Raw genomic sequence first — 17,386 nt, forward strand, 5'->3', positions numbered from 1 at the left:
GAGGGCCACAGAGACACATCCGCCCCCAGAGAGAGCCAGTCAAAAGACATAGGGGGGAGCGAGAGAGAGAGAGAGAGAGAGAGAGAGGGAGAGATGAATGGAGGAAGAGAAGAACGAGATGGGGGGGTGAGGAGAAGGAAGTTAATAAAAAAAAAGAGGCAGGGAGAAGTTGTCTGTGAGAGAAGTTGATGAAAGAGGAGGTGGAGAAAGAGGAGGACACTAGCATAAGAAGGATGGAGAGAAGATGAAATTGGGGTGTGTGGGTGGGTGTGACAGTTTGACAGAAAAGAGAGAGAGAGAGGGAGAGAGAGAGAGAGAGAGAGAGAGAGAGAGAGAGAGAGAGAGAAAGAGAGAGAGGATGAGAGAGAAAGCGAAGAGAATCTGAAGCAGCACCGCTTGCTAAAGTCGTACCGGGGTTAGATACATATATTCAAAATGGTTACTGCATGTTAAAAACTTCAAAAGTAAAGTTCATGTTCTGTAGTCAAAAATCTACAGTGTTGGATTTGGAGAAACAACATAATAATATATTATATAGTAAACAATCAAGACTTGATGAAATAAATAACCATGCGAATGAACGCAGGTCTAAATGCATGGTGCCATCCTGAGATTGTGAAACACATTCACAAAAATCGCTCTGTTTAAAAATGTTATTCAGGGGAAATTGAAGCTGAGTCGATTAATTGATGAGTTGAATCAATCAGATAATTAACAGGCAACTACTTTGATCATTTAAAACATTTAATATGTTCTTCTCTTCAGTTCGCTGCATTTACTTGCCATCTTATTGAATTTCATTGCATTGGAACTGTTGGTCGTATAACAACACATTTGATGACATCACATCTGGCATTCAAACTGTGATGGGCATTTTCACCATTGTTTTTGTGTGTGAGGAACATTGTTTTGTCAAAAATAATTGCTGTCAATCGTTGGTTGCAGCCCAGCCGTACAATGTCTTCCATCATAATTCATGTCATTTAAGGGTTTCTATGCAATTCCCAACACTTGGCTCATATTGCTGTGGGAAAACACCAGGATTCTGGTAATAAACACTGTATTCGGCAATTACAGGCAATACAGAACCATCTGCATACGGACGAGAGACAATCCGGATGTTGCACCCAATGTTGTGACGTGAGGAAGAATTGTGTACTTTGTGTTAATCTGCCTCAGTCTTTATCACAGCGGCAGCATTCAGACTAATCTCCCAAACAGAGGTACACTGTGTACAGTGTGTAAAACCCTAAACATGCAGTGTACTTGTAGAATAGATTACAGTAATGTCCTGCATGTCCTGAGGCTGCAGAACAGATTGGGAATAGACCATCGTTTTCTACATCCCACCTCCAGGCATTGTTATTAACATTAAGTGTGTTTCCCGTTGGCTTCTAGCGGCCCGTGTCTCTCCCTTGGCCTGGATGATAAACACGCTAAGAGATCGAGGTTTTTTGTCGAACAAGAAATTGGAAAATAAATTATTAAGTGAGAATGCGCCTTTCCCCACCAAAAAAAAAGAGGAAAAAAAAAAGCGTCCATTGTGTTTTCTCCTCGTGCTTGCAAACAAGGCAATCCTTGAACTTCTTGCCAAGATTCCAGCTCGTGATAACGGGGGAGCTTGTCACTCCTAATACAAGAAAGACACTGCTCATTATTGTCGCTTCACCAAATCCACTGTGAGCTCTTTGCAGCGTTTCTTCTGCCCTTTGTTGCACAATCTCTTTGTTTCTGTAATGACACAAACCTGCGACGCGGAAGTCCTGCAGGAAATGTTTTCTCCCTTCCACGTTCACATAATTGCATGTAGAGATGCTGACTTATTCCAAGAGTAATGATGACATTCCAAGCATGACGCACAATCATTGTGTCTGATTACTTACACAAAACGAGCCGCTCAGAGATAATAACGCACACATTTTGGTGGTTTTAGTAAGTGCTTAAATGCATTAGTGTGTACTCGGGTTTCTCCACCTACACCACAATTACATTTGTCCCCTTGGCAGTTTTCTGTAGCATTAATTCTCACAAGCCAAGCGAGCATACAAATGGCTGACCTAAAAAAAATCTGGTGAAAAAGCAGATGCCATGAAAATGCGTAGTGAACAAGTTTTTGTTGTGCATTTTAGTGGACGGACTGTATTCCAACAGTCATTTCTGATGTTTTTGTTTAAAACCTTTGAATGTGTGATTAAATCACCCGCTAATTTCTAACTCGGGAACAAAAGTCTAACTTCTTTTGAGTCATTAAAAACCGAAAATATTGTTAAAAGATGTTGAAATGAAATACTTCAAACTGCTAAACAAACTGCTGGAAGTACTCGGGAGCACCAGCTCTGAAGAACGTCTGCAACGACACATATTTCGCAGACATAGATAATGTTGTATTGCGAGATTAGAAGGAGTAAAAAACAGTGTTGTGCCATGACGCAACTGTTTGCAATGTCATTGTTATCAGGAGAAACGTCTCTTTAACGTTTCCCTCTTCAACATTGAATAATTCAGTTCACAGCAACCTGGCACAGAGGAGTTGTATGGCACAGTTACTGGAACAAATACACCAGATACAGGAGGCGTGCCAACAGAATGCCAAATTCTGGTGGAAAAACAAGTATTTTTAAGCACACAAAAGGATCAAATGAGCACAGTAGATCATTGAAAGTTCAGCATTTGAACAACTCCATTCCGCCCAAACCGACATGACCCAAATAAGTGGCACAGTCTCCCAGACATTTTGGGATTTATCCGCAAGCCAGCTGGCTTCAGCGCCGTGTGGTACCTGCACACAGTGAGCTCCTGCAAGATTAGATAACTAGGACTGCTCTCAGACTCAACGCGGTCCTGGGGAATTGTGAAAGTTGGCGTTGAGTTGTCTGATGAAACCCACACACACGCACACACACACACACAGTACAGACAACATGCAGCCATGTGTGCTCACACAAGAACACCAGCGTCGATATAAACGCATCCACTTGCATCCACACACACAAACCGCGAGATACTGAAGGCATTTAGAGATGCTAAATCACCCTGAAGCCCATTAGACCACATCAGGGTGTGTGTATGTATGTGTTTGTGTGTGTGTGTGTGTGTGTCAACCCCCCTAGACTTGCATCATCTCTGTTGGGAAGCAAATAGGGATGCACCAACATTGTTGCCCTGCAGCTATTTCAGCAACAACAAACCCCTCCGAGGCATTCTTATTGCTCAATCTTCTAGCTCGCCATATGGCCACTGTTGTTATTCCATATTATCAAAGCTTTTTGGAACCGACATTATTTGAGTCTCATTAGGTTAGATTTAAGTGTGGAAAAAAAACACTGCACCGTGGTGGACGTTGGAGCAATTAGGACACGGAGGAGAGCAGGAATAATTGCTCCTTGAAACATCTCATCTAAGTAACTATTTGAAAGGCGCAGTGTGTCGCATTGAGAGTGATCTATTGACAGAAATGGAAGATAATATTTATAAGAATAATTTTAAAAAAAAAAGATGACTGAGTAGTTTCTATCTCCATACAGAGCGGATCTTCCTCAGAGTTCCCCATGTTGCGGCAATCTGTCTCTCAATCGGGCGTTCGCATTGCACACATAAAAAGGCCGCCCTACCTCCCTGGCTAACTCGGATCTAAGACCTGTGTTTCCATGGTAACAATCTGTGTCACCTGCTGAACAATGGCACTTAATGACAAGAGAGCGACGCCGAGCTCATAACGCGTTTGCTACCGTAATGTCTAGAGCGAGCGATGAGAAAGGTACGAGTTTTGTGAGAGAGCGCAGTAACCGGTGGGCAATACCTGGCATTGAGGGCATTGCCAGGTGTTGTCTTACTTAAGTACTGAGCCCCGCCACATTAAGAAGCCGTCGTATCTCAGCTTTGCGACAAGCCGTCTTTTGATGAGATTATATGCTGCTGTAAAGTTTTTCTATAGTTACAGTTTGTTTTTTTAGGGGGTGAAGTACCAAATGCCCTCGTAACCTTTGAATCCGCCCACAATTCAAAGATTTTCTTTCGGAGTGGAGCTGGAGGAGAGGTGTGACGCTGTCAGCCATGTTTTTTGGTTTGAATGTAAGTCTTGATTTACCCAGAATGCATGACAAATGTGTCCTACTTAAGACCGAGACAGCTTCGGGCGAGGGGGATGATTGTAGACACTTGGCTTCATGAATCCAGACCCTGGACTCCGCTAGTGACACCGTGCTGTTGTGCTGGGAAAGGTTCTTGTCAATGTCTCAAATGAGGGGGGAACTCTTCAATCAAACAAAAAGATGACATGAGAACACTATCCGAGCCTTTACCAGACGACAAGGACTGGGGAAAGAAACAAAATTGCGAGAAGCGTTTCTGATGCTAAACCACAGTAGCTTAGGTGCTTGATTTCTCGCCGCAGGCAAAATGCCATCCAGCAGGTGTAGTGCCTCTGGGCCAATCAGTTGCACCGTGTTGTGGTCTGTAATGGTTGTGCCCATCCTGCTGGTACTAATCACCCAATTCTGAAATTCATCATTATTATCCAGTTGTTGTTTTTTTTTTTAATAGCATGTCTCTGATTGTGTGTCGATGCGCAAAGAAACAAAGGGATCGACAAAAAGAGTAAAAGTTGTTTTGATTCCATCGTGGACTACGATCAAAGCTGAGAGGGTTATAATGAACAGCCTCATTTGAATGTTACGAGCTCGCTAACCGTGACACGACAAACTGCCACGGACACAGCTGATTGGTGAAGATACAGGGCAAACACACACACACACGTACAACTGCAATGACATGCGGGGGAAGCTGTACGAAGCGGCTTCGTCATGTAGGATTACCGTCTGAAAGCAGGGATGTGCTGGATGTTGGAGTGTACCTCGAGTTCTTAGTTCTGCCTCAACTCAGCGCTGCACGAAAAAAACAATGTTTCCGTCTGAATTGGGCGAAGAGGCTAATCAATAATATGCTGCTGGGAGTCCTCTGCGACGCTTGACCACTGGTTATTCCATAATGCAACAGCATGAGAAAGAGAATGGGTGATTTCACTCCCCACTGGCATCTCCAAAGGCTCCAAACACACTGAGCATGAGTCAGACTCGGGAAGCTAACCTGCTCCACCAGATGGTTTGGGCGTCTGAGAAGCCGTCATTGGAAACTGTTGCGGGAAGGAGCAGGCCTTTTTAACATGTAGCTCGCTGGCGATTGGATTCTCGGGTGACCTTTTGACATTGCGAGAATCTGTCCGCCGTGCAAGATCAAAGGAAATCACATCCTACTCAAAAATCATATCAAAGGTCTACTTTGCTGACTTAGGTTTATTATCCTTTTTGTTGAAAAGATGTCATCATGTTGACTAGTGATTACTTTGGAAATTTCTAAATCAAACTAATGAAAATTTATATTGACAATATAACCACATGCTGTCAAACGTAGCCGGGCCTTTGATGAGGCACGTAACCCAAGTAAACATTTGACATTATTACAGCGAGATGAATAGTTGTGTTAAACCGATGACCTTTCCTCTTGCTTAATGTCTCTCCTCCATCCATCCAACTACCGTTGTGGTCCGTTAAAGGGCAAAGGCCCAGAGGGGTCAGTCAAACTTCAGAGATACATTCATCAAACTAATGATGACGTGTCACCTCCCAAGAGAGGGCTGGGGGGGTCATAAACACACATCAGTTCAGCTAGTTACCAACCAAGAAATCTCCCTAAGATCTGCATTTCAGTGAAAGATGTTTTATGAAAGAACAAGGCTTTATACTTAAGGCTGAAATATTCTAATTATGATCTGCAGGCAGATTAAGACGTTATTCAAATGAAATATGCATTCATCTGATGTCAAGTAATGAAAGCCGGTGACCGTAAAAACAGAATTAGTATCATTACGCTTTAACATGAGAAGCTGTTTAGAGAGGATTCAGTGTGCAATAATATGGGTCTTTACACTGGAGGAAAAAAATACCCTTTGATTTGAGCAATCAGCTTGCTTTAAGCAGCCCAAGAAGGCACAGGCTGAGAACAGAGTGATTGAATACAGCTCTGATAACACCTGATTGTAGCTCAGCCCCATCCACAACTCCCTCTCTAACTTTGTTATGGTCCAAAGCTCCCTGGACTTTACAGCTGGACGACCTAATTGGAGCCATTTTCATATATAATGTGTCAGCCCCAGGAGGGTTAATAATAGATGATGGGTCGACCCGCCTCGGCTATTCTTTAGCCCCTCATAAGGGTCCTATGCTTCAGTGACGGATGCAGTGAGGTTTGCCTCAGCCCACGGGCTATTGATCAGCATCAGGGGGGAGGAAAGTCGAGTTGGTTATGGTGTGACTGGGTTATTGTGTGTGTGTCTGTGTCATTATGGGCACAGGACCGGGCACTGCAGAAATGACTCACCTCTCATGCGTCAAAACTGAACTGAAGGCAACATAATAATGGCTGTTGTAGTTGTTGATGGGTGGGGAAAACAAAACAATGTTGGACATGTGGTTTGAGATACTGTGACAATTCAAAAATGCGAAAATCCTACATTGCTTTAAGATGAGAAGATGGATACCACTCTCATATCTGTCTGGTAAATATTAGACCAGCAGCCAATTAGCTATTAGCCCGACAAAGAAATAGTCTAGCATGTAGCTTCACATAAAAACAGAACTGTATATGTTTTTTAATTCAACAAACAGGATTAAACAAACACGCTATAAAATGTGAATTCAAACAGGGCAAAATCAAGCGAGCCAATTAGCATTATCTGACGAAAGCATCATATCGTGCAGAAATATGAATGGCATTGATTCACACATAAATATACAGAGCATGTTTCCCAATATATCAAACTACTCCTTCAACAACAGCACGCTGAGTATTTTTGCATTGCAGCTGTGAGCATGTTCGTATTCCTCCATTAGCATTTAGCTCCAGAACAGCCTCAGCGTACCTGAGGTACTTGACAGAGCATGCTGCGGGACAGAAGACCCTTACTAGATCAGAATATGTCTGTCTGGTTTGGCCTGGTAGTAAAGGGTGTTTGATGTTATTTGGCTGTACTTTAAATCCTGTCCCCTCATTATTATTATCGCTATGACACAGTGCTATTTTCGCCACGCTTGCACCGCTGAAAATCGCCAATGGTTCTGGTTACAGTGTTGCCGTCAGTCGCCACTGTGCTCTTTATCTCGGCAAAGTCATGGCTCCGTTGAGTCAGTGACACCTCTGTAATGTAGCGTCAGCAGACACACAGCCGCTGTGTCAACACTGCTCTGTCGGTGTCATCTTTCTGTGCCCCGCGGGCGCTCTTTGAATGCGACCGTGCATAGCCGCATACAAGCAAAGGACAAATAATAATAGTAAGTGATAAGCAACGAGATTTGAAAAGGTCAGCAAAGAGCGGATTACCAAGGCTCGGGTTGAAATGTTAAAGGTGCCTTGTTTTTACGTTGAACTGGAAACTATGCTGACTCGCTCCGTCATTATAGGCCGGCATTCTACATCATCGCTTATTTGACATTTTACCGGGGATCTTTGAATGTCAGCGCATTTTAAAGTGGTATTCAAGAAATGCCATTCGTGTGAAAGTGGCGCATACGTGCTGCACTGCTTTTGAGATACCATTTGAAATAATTATGTGGAATGAGCATGTTAAGACTTCTGCAGAGAATCATTTTTTTAAAGTACAGTAGAACGGGATCCGGTTGCATCGGTACGATCAGGCATTTTTCTCTTGGTAAAACCAGGAAACAGATGCCGAGACGTGGTGTTTAAGTAGCATTTGCGTGTCTATTTCAGTCAGTGTTTGGACTACAGCACTGTCAACACATGAGTTGCAATACATCATCCATGACACAACATACCAGGCTTTTAACATATGATAATATTGATGAAATACACTGCATAAAGCATTAGCAAATGACTCACACGTGCAGTCAGCATGAGAAATAGTAATATTAATGCCGTCTCCACTAATTGCCAAAGCTATTAAATGAGTCTCCACCAGAAATTAGCCTTCTCCCGGGGGCCATGTTTTACTGGCAGGTTCAACGCTAATGACAGCACGTCATAGAGGGAAATCACATATACCAACACTCCGACTAATTATGTAATTAAGAAAACACCAGAGATGGACACGGGCAAACTGGCAGCTGTGTCGAGTCCATAATTGTTAGGTGCCAAGTTCATCTGCCTCTGGATCGGACATATCCTTAAAAGCTCTGCTTATCCCGGGGAAGGTTTTGCTGAGCGCGCATGCTGTCCTGCAGCACTTCACACATGCTGCACTGCTACACACTCTGGTCACCATGAAGCCACACAGTGTTCTCATGTTGTTCCCGGAGCTCCACTCCATTATCCCCGAGGACTTGTCCGTCCGTCGGAGGCTACTTATGTCCCTGCATGCCATTTTCATACCATCACTCTCAGCTTTCCAAAAAAAAAAATCCCGGTGTTCATTGATGGCTGACGCAGATCAAGTATAACATGTGTTTCATTAACAGAAATGTTTGTTTGATCGTGCATGCACAAAAAAAATCCTTCAGATGCAAACGGTGAGTTTTTCTCTCCTTTAAAGCATCCATTTTTTATTTTTTCCCCCTCTATTTACACCAATTATTTTCACTCCCAAACAAAAAAACTCTCGGCTTCACTGTCATTGCATGGCATTAAATCCCCTCGGTTTAATTAGCGATGATCAGATTCATAATTATATATATTTTCCCTCCACAAGGGCATATAATTGGGGGACTTTGACGCGGGGGAATTTTCCATCGGAGAAATCCATGGTGTAACCCTCATTAAGGAACTCGGAGATCTCGCATGTTGAAGCCTGAGAGCGAGGACCAGGAGAGAGTCCAACACCTAAACTCCCGTTCAGGAAGCAGCCTTTAATTAGCTAATGAATGTGGGAGCTCCCTCTGCCAACCTATGACCTTTTGTTGAGGCATAATAAGCCTGTTCACAGTGCGAGACATGTCACATGTGGTTGAAATCAATGCCCTGTACAACAAAACCAATTTTAATGAGATAAACGCTGCGCTTTCCATTTCATTGTAAGGAACTGTTCATTCATGAATCATTCCTGGAGTCTCTCCAAAGGGTGTAATGTATTGATTTACTGTCATTTCCAACAAAAGCCTCTGCTTTATGATTCAAATTGTTAGTCATGTTGATGGCACACAAAGGATCAAATGTAATAGTATTACCGAACCTCTAATGGCAGCAGTGAAAAAAAAAACATATAAGCCATGAATATGTTATTAGTTTCCTTGTTGCTACAGGGCAAATTAATCATAAAAAGGGGCTTTGGTGACCAGTCGAGGAAAAAAAAAGAAGTAATTAATAGCATACAAGCTCAGCCAGTGTTATTTATGAACAGCATTTATTATTTAAATTACAAGTACAGTATTTAAAGTAATAAATATGGTATTTTCGCAAATACTTTACAGTAAATATGAGACAAATGCTAGTAGCCTGTTAGCTTACCTTACTATAAAGACAGCTAGCGGAGCAAGGTTGGCCAACCAGCGTCATTAAAGCTTACACGTTACATATCATTTGTTTAATCAAACAAAGAACTGCACAGAAAAGAGCTTTTTCTTTTCTTGGCTGTCATCAGTTGCCAGGCATCAGGATAAGCCTCTGGGGGGTGAGGGCCTTTATTTCTGTGCTTCTCATGAAGCCAGCTGATATCCGGCCACTTCCTCTTTTTTTTTCCGATGAGCTGCTTGTTGTTTGCGCTCCAGCTTGCAACTTGAGATGCGTGACCGGGCTGTTTCACAACTAGCCAGTTTACAAGCTCATTACAAACACCCCCCCAAAAAAAAGAGGATTCAGACGATAGCCGGTGGGTTCTGGCATTGCATTTGGACCAACGCTTTATGTCTCTCTGGCTCTCCGCACGGACTGTTAACCTGCATTCAACCAAAGCCTGCTCAAATATGATCGGTGATTACAAACGGAAACCAGAACTCTTCCGATACCGAACATCTACGTCCCGTTTCCTGAATGCAGCATCTGTTTATAGCGATTCATTTCCAGGCAACGAGCAGAGACTTAAGGACGTTCCTGCTCCCAGACAGGGAATAGCCGAGCATGTAAGGCAAAACAAAACCACAAACTGACATTTTTACACTTTTTTTTTTATTACTTCATGAGCAATAAAGGTGATGGTTTGCATGTTTTGTACCTGTGGACAAAAACCCTTCTTTTTTTTACAGTGTCTGTGCAAAGCAGCTGCTGGTTATAGCTTCTTATTTACCATACAGACATAAGAGTGTTAAACATCTTTTCATCACTCTTTAGCAGAAAGCCAAACATTATTCATGTGTTGTGTGATAGTTCTTTGACTCGATGGAGTCTTACACTTTAAACAAGTCAAATCTGCACATTGTTTAGTATGCTAAGCACCGCTATCTTTGACTCAAGAGTTTTTAGCATTCGCAGAGAGAGAAACTATGAGATAGAGTTGCTCTCCCATCTCTCTGTGGTCCCCCCTCAAGATGACATGTCCAAGGACTCCGTTCTGATCAGAGCTGAGCTGTGCTGACCCGACATGGCAGGTCCGGGTCTCGGCGGCAGCCGCCGCAATCCCGGCGTGACTCCTTCAGTCTGCTCGGCCAGCTGCGAGAGGCTGCATTTGCGCTGGCGGGTCCGGCATTGGAAATGTGCCCCGGGAGAGCCGAGCTATAAATTAGTCAGAATAAGTTAAGGGCAGGCTTGCGCCGGGCTATCCCCCCATGGTTATCAGCAGAGAGGAACCTGCCCGGAGGTTGGTGGGGCTCTTAAATCTTCCATCATTGCTGAGGCGGCCGGATCCAGGCGTGGATCGGAGCCATCAATCAGGGCCAATGCTCACAGCTAATGGGTTATTCAAGTTTTCCTGAAAATGAAACAGCCATCCTCGTCGTCTAAATCAAGCATGCGAGACAGCGCTTACTGCCACTATCTCTGGCAAATGTTTCTTTATCAATCAGCATTTACAGTGATTGCTGCGCAAATAGTGATAATCTGGCAGATTAAAGTTTGACATGATTTGTAATTGTTTACATCCCCCATTCACTCATTATTACCATTTAAAGAAGTATGCTACAGATCCAGTTGGCGTGAGTTAAAGGTGAATTTTGAGAATATGACGATCGTAAACAAAGCTGTTTTTCCAAAAAAAACCCACCAGACCACAGTATTCCTACGGGATCCGCCTCCTCTGCTTTGCAATTATTTGCGTTACTCAAAGCAGGCAGTTTGTTTCTCGACGAGAGGACAGGATGACATTTTGAGGGAGACTCGCTCCACGGCAGGTGCGGGTCGGATTGATGGGGCAAGTAACACAAAACTCGCATCGAGGCGACCTTTCACTGAACCCCCCCCCAGCCTGGAATACGAGCAGTAGCACGGCACGCACAAGCAGGGCTGGCAGAAAATATCAACTTCAACAGAGGAAACGCTTCCTCCGAGACAAGCAGCTGCCGTTGTTTGTTTTTCTCACTGGAAAAAAAGATCCTTGATAGTCTCATGCGCGAAAACTTTAAACTCTCGATCACATTTTGAAAAGCGAAATAATTGCCAACTCCGCTCAGGATTTCAGAATAACATTACACATTAGTTCCCCCTCTGCCCACAAATGAGTTTAATTAGTTTGTGAGAAAAAGGCAGTCAAACTGCCTCAGTGCGCCACAGTCTTTAACACAAGATCGTTTTCCTCTACACCAGTGACCCAGCCTCTAATTGTTTTTTTTTATCCATTATATTTTACAGTTTCTCTGAGTGGAAGGAGAAACTAATAAATGAAACATTAACACAACTGAATTATTGAATATATTGTATGAATACGCTCAGGAAAATACTTTAAATGTCTTTGAGCCATCCTAATTTTAGAGAATGGGAATTGTTCCACCTGTGATTTATGCATGCATGCGAACACACACATGGTGCACCGGAACCAACCAAAAAGATTTAGCTCATATCTGGGAAAAAAAATGCGTGCAGATGCAGAATGTGGAAATATCAAGGCATGTTTTTGTGCCACCTTTAGTTTGAAATGTTTAACATTTTAAGCTGTCAGTTGACGTCAAAATTGACTAGAAAAACGGCGCCAAACTCCTGTAGATTTATAAAACTTTGTGATAATCTTACGACGACTCCGGGCCTTGAAATCCCAAAACTGGGACTAAATAAAAGAAGCTCGACGTCGGAGAAAGCCTGTGATCACTTTCTCTCAGCTCACTGCACTTCAAAAGCAATTATGCCCGTGTGAATCAGCGCCCGCCGATTTAAAATTCCCTTTTAATGACACCTGTAGGCAGAGCTTTTTTTTGGCGGGGGGGGGTCGGGAGGGATGGGCTGTGACAGTAACATCAATAATGATCCACTCCAGTGACATGTCCTCCAACGTTCCCCAGATATCCCTGAAAACTGTTCCCGGGCTTCGCCGAGCTGGTCGGAGACCAATGAAGTGATAAACGAAAGCGAAGAGATTGCACATACCAGGACACTCTATCTCCAGAGAGGAGAGTGCATCAAAAATGATGCCACAAAGCAAGCGAGGAAAAGATGATGTTATTATTGGGTTCCTCGGGAAACAGGAGATGGTCCAAGGGAGCTCTGAAGTCAGAGGGAGACTCGATAACACACTTGGAAGCGTGCCCTCGCTTCATCTTCGACTCAACTTCAGGAATCAGCGGGAGAGAGGGAAGAGGAAGACGCTGTGAGGCTGCCAGTGCCGATGCCGCGAATACACTTGTCAGCGTTTGAGTAATGAAGGAGTTCAGTGCCCATTGTAGTGTTTTTATAGCCCCGACAACGGTTATGCACGTCGACACATTTTAACCTTTTATGGGAAAATGTAATATAAATATATGTTTTACCATGATTGTATTTAATGTTAAATTAATCTAATATTTAAACTTATTTTCCGGGATACTAAAAATATGGAATACAAGGAAAAAACAACGCCCATACTTTACAACTCTATCCACTGAGGAAGATTATGAGATATGGTTGAAAACCCCAGAAAAAAGTAAGAAAGACGATATTTTTTTTGTCAAAGACTGAATAAAATGAAGATTTGTTTTGCTTGCATGGTATAAAATACACTACAAAGGAGAAATAAGGTGAGCAAAGCCTTTTGTAACTATCATTACCAACATAATAATAAAGGAAACATCTTCACAGCATTGGAAAAGGAATATGTGTGTCTCACTGCCAGACAGAAATGAAGTTAGAATCATAGGAAAGTTGAATTTGTCCCCATTTAACAACCTGGAGATGCTACATTTAATACTAATATTAGCACATTTGATTTATATAGCACTTTTCAAAATACTCAAAGACACTTTACAAACGTTGAAATCATCATAAAATAGCTACACAATAATAAAAAAAAAGAACACAACCACCCATTCAACGCAGCTATGTAGTGGTGTTGCGTTCTGGATGTCCTGGAGCTTTTTTTAAAGGATTTTTTTAGATGATGCGCTATGAAGAATACCGTTGCAGTCGTCGGTCCTGGAGGTGATGGAGGCGCGAATCAAAGTTTCAGCAGCAGTTGAGGAGAGTGATGGGCGGAGACGGGCCATGTGTTGTTTTTTTTTTAAAGTGAAAAGAGACAGTTCTGGTGATTTGTTTGACGCGTCACGTTCAAAGGAGAGGTCGCTGTCAAACATGACTCTGAGGGTGCGGATGTGTGGGGGAGGCAGACGACGGGGAGTTGTGGGTGGAGAGGCAGAAGTTGTAGTGACGGATTTGGGACCGATGATCACGTCAGATTCATCACAGTTGAGTTATCGCAGGACAAGGTGTTTGTAGTATTTCAAAGGTGATGCACTTGGGTCTAAACTTTATACTTTGGAGTAAAATGGAGAACTATGAGTTGATGAAAGTCCACGAGTTGAGAGTATTTCGACATCTGAGGAAAGAAAACTGCCGGTTTTGTGTGGTAACAACGTGGGAATTGAAGCTCCTTTCTAACCATTAAATCCTAATGATGAAGTTAATGATCATAAAAGGAGACCGTCTGCTCTGGGTCCCAACACGAGGCCCTAAAACCAGTGGGGGCGTCATAATGTACTGCCTGATCCCTCTGCGTGCGCCCTTGTCCAGGTCTGCCATCCTTGTTATCTCACACACGGCACCTATTCCATCCGACACACTCAAGCCCAGCAGAGAAACACATTGTTTCACCCCTCCCGCTTCACCTTTTTTTCTTGAGGTGGGCGGGTAATGATGTTAGTTCAACAATCAGAACAACAGTTTTCACACTTGACATCGTTGCTGTGATTCTTTATTAATCAGCGGCAGGTGTTCCCTTCACAGCTGGTTAACTTGCGCTGATGTGAAAGGCTGTCGAGCTTCATTATCTGCCGTTTGCTGCAGATTAGACTAAAATTGATCAGCACGTAAAAACAGTGAGAAATGTAAGCTGCCGTATTGTTTTTGTGTGTGTGTGTGTGTGTGTCTGTGTACGTCTTGAACTGATAATGGGCTTTATGCTCCGTTCTGACTAGACTCAAGAGTCTGTTAGCCTGCAGGCTACTTGGGCGCTACAGTGCTAACATGAGCATCCTATTACAACGCCGACGTGCAGGTGTTGTGTTTACCACGCCGATCGTCTCACTTTAGCCGGTTAGCGTGCTCGTATTTGCTAAATAGCCCGAAGAATGTCCGATTTGGCAGGAGTTTGCTTCCAAACCAAAGTACTGGACCTGTTAACATGTTATTAATGAAGTCAATCCTCCATGGCCGACACTAGATAAAATGTGGAAACGCCAAAGAAGAAATAAAGACTCTGAATGAAGCGTTCATCACATCCCAAACGAGCGTGAACAGCTCCGTCTATTCTGCGCGTAGCAGCAATGTTTATTCCGGCTCCCTTCGGCTGGCAGCCCTCGCCACGCTTGTTTGTTTTTCCCCCAAATATTGTTCTTTCAAAAAAATATTTAGCACTAAGATGCTGCAGCAGGCCGGCCTGTCGGAGGTTTCTGATATTTTGGCACGTTATTGCACTACACAGTGTTTCCCCTCAGTTTAGCTCCATCACAGTACACAGAGGAGCCGCTTATTGTGCGGAAATCAGAGCGACAACGCTGTCATTGCGACTTTGCATGCGTGTCAGCACCTGGCAGCGACTGCAAAGCCTTTCTATCACTGTTGTTTAGTTATTTTTCTTGCCACTACAGGGCTTGCTTGTCGCTGTCATAAAAAAAAAGAAGAAGCAAATAGCCTTCTGCAGACGCTGCACTAACCCATGAAGACCGTTTCTCGTATTCATCTTTCATTCCTTTTCCCCACACCGCCGACACCAGCCCTCAGAAGCACGATACTTCAGTTTGAGAAATTGGACAATGTGTCGGTGCAATCTGAAAATAGATTGTTTTGAAATTTAGTGCCCATCAAACACACACACACACACACACACACACACACACACACACACACGAACACGCCCGCAATCACATAGCTGGATCACAGGCAATTTGCCTTTTTTTTTTTTTATCCAACACTGTGCCTCGATAAAAGGATTCTGGGAGTCCTGCTGTTCATTCCCTCAAAACTACATATTTGCAGTTTATATGATTCTCTATTACAAAGCCTCTAAAAAAAATACAGTCCTCAGCCATCCAGTTTTGCAGCCGATGCGGCACGCAGACATCACTGGCGGAGTGAAGCATAAGCCTCCATAGAAGCGGCGTTCCCTCAGATGTATTTGAATAAGACATGATGCCAGTTTATTTTTGTAACATCCCCCCCCACCCTAGACTGTTGGCAAGCAATGGGAGTTGTGACTAACCCTCTTCCATTTTCCACATTAGGCATGAAAAAAAAAAGAAAAATACCAACTGCGTGTCTGTTCAGTTCAGATTGGAGTCAATGAGGTAGAATTATCAATACATGTACGGCATTAACCATTTCACGCACGAGCAAAAATGCGGCATTGTAAAGCACAGCAGTCGTCTACGACTGGAGGAGCGAACCCTGCTGCGAATCTGAATGATGTGCATCCAAATTAGAGTTCATTACTTGACACTGACACACTTTTCCTCAGCTGCATTTCCACCCCCAAAGCGCTTTGATGTTAAATAATGAATAGACGTCCAACAGCCACACCACTCACAAAGGTGTCTGGAGCCAAGAATCGCTGCGAGGCTTTCGCTGTTCAAAGCCCTGTCCAAATGGCTATGTTTAAACCTGGCTGACTGTCCTTGAATGTCTCATGCTGGTGTGAGTGAGAGAAGGGTACACACTGTGAGAACACAAAGAGACAAGCACTCTCAATCTGTCATCGCTGCATCATAGTCACCGAAAACGGTTCTTCTTTCTTTCCCCCCCCCCCCCCCCCCCCCGCAGGTCTGGACTCGGCGTCGCCCGTCTGCGGCAGAGGACGAGGAAATGGTCGGCTGAGGCGTCATGGAGGACGTCACCGCTGCGTAGCTCGTCCAGTACGCAGTGTGGCCTTCCCAGATGCGCATCACCTGTGGTGCCATGATCCAGTTGTAACTGTGGGTAAGCGTCCAAAGAGTTGCTTTTTTCTTCTCCTCCTTTTCGTCCGTGTGGATGTATTGATTTTGTGCAAGCGATGCGATTAAAGGGGCATTCCACTGATTTCACACCTCAAGGTCGGTTCACTGGAAGGACGGCACTGCTGAACGGCTCAGGAGGAGCTCGGTCAAGTCTGAGAAAATCCACCTGACGGTGTCATAGTGATGTCATGAGGGCCATCTCGGCTTTGGACAGATATTAGAAAAGCCTACGTGGCAAATTTGAGGCGTAGAGTTTGAAGGATGCGGTCTCGTAAAAAATATAATCCGATTGCCTCGTGGGAAACTGGGAGATGTAGTAAAGCCAGTCAGTATTTGCAGAATAAATCTGTTTATAGGATTGAAAAAGACCCGGGTGAAGCGTTAATTAGATAAGAAAATAAGTTCATTCGAGGGATTCTCCCATTAGCGGAAGCTCTCATTTTTCAGCCACCATACTGCTAACAGAGACATTTCTCAAGGAGCAAAGACGTATTCACAAGGTCAAGGAATCCACTGCACACCAAATGTATGCAATAGTGTTGTTGTGTGATGGGTACATGTTAAGCATTATAATAGTGTGTGCTCCCCGAGGGCCATCCGGACTGCACAGAGAAGAAGTGTCGGGAGAGAGAATAGATTTCTGGTATTTGTAAGCAGCTCTAAAAAGCTTTCAGTGTTCTCACCTTTTTCTTAAAAGAAAAGAAAAATCTCTGTTGCCCTATGTTGGCCTTTAAAAAGGTTGCTGCATGCTGATGCACTGACTGTGGGTCATTTTCTGCACAACTTACAGTACTTTATATAGACAAGCTTAGCCACGCACACTATCAATTTCCTCCACTGTAAATCGCCTCTCCCCTAAAGTAGAAGAAATCCAGCTTTGCAACGCTGCAGAACCATTTCCT

The 17,386-nt window shown here is 43.6% G+C and overlaps 1 protein-coding gene across 4 annotated transcripts in view; it reads left to right on the forward strand.

Moving 5' to 3' along the window:
- Positions 1-17,386, forward strand: part of b3gat1a (beta-1,3-glucuronyltransferase 1 (glucuronosyltransferase P) a) — a 70,618-nt gene that overhangs the window by 36,752 nt on the left and 16,480 nt on the right. For all 4 annotated transcript variants that reach the window (XM_068584778.1, XM_068584780.1, XM_068584781.1 and 1 more), the window contains one exon: positions 16,312-16,467. The gene's annotated coding sequence lies outside the window, so the exon portion shown is untranslated. The remainder of the gene's footprint in view (positions 1-16,311; positions 16,468-17,386) is intronic.

Source organism: Clinocottus analis, unplaced genomic scaffold (genome assembly GCF_023055335.1).
Source record: "Clinocottus analis isolate CAN_PGR_092001 unplaced genomic scaffold, fCliAna1.0.p SCAF_2, whole genome shotgun sequence".
In the NCBI taxonomy this organism is placed as follows: Eukaryota; Metazoa; Chordata; class Actinopteri; order Perciformes; family Cottidae; genus Clinocottus; species Clinocottus analis.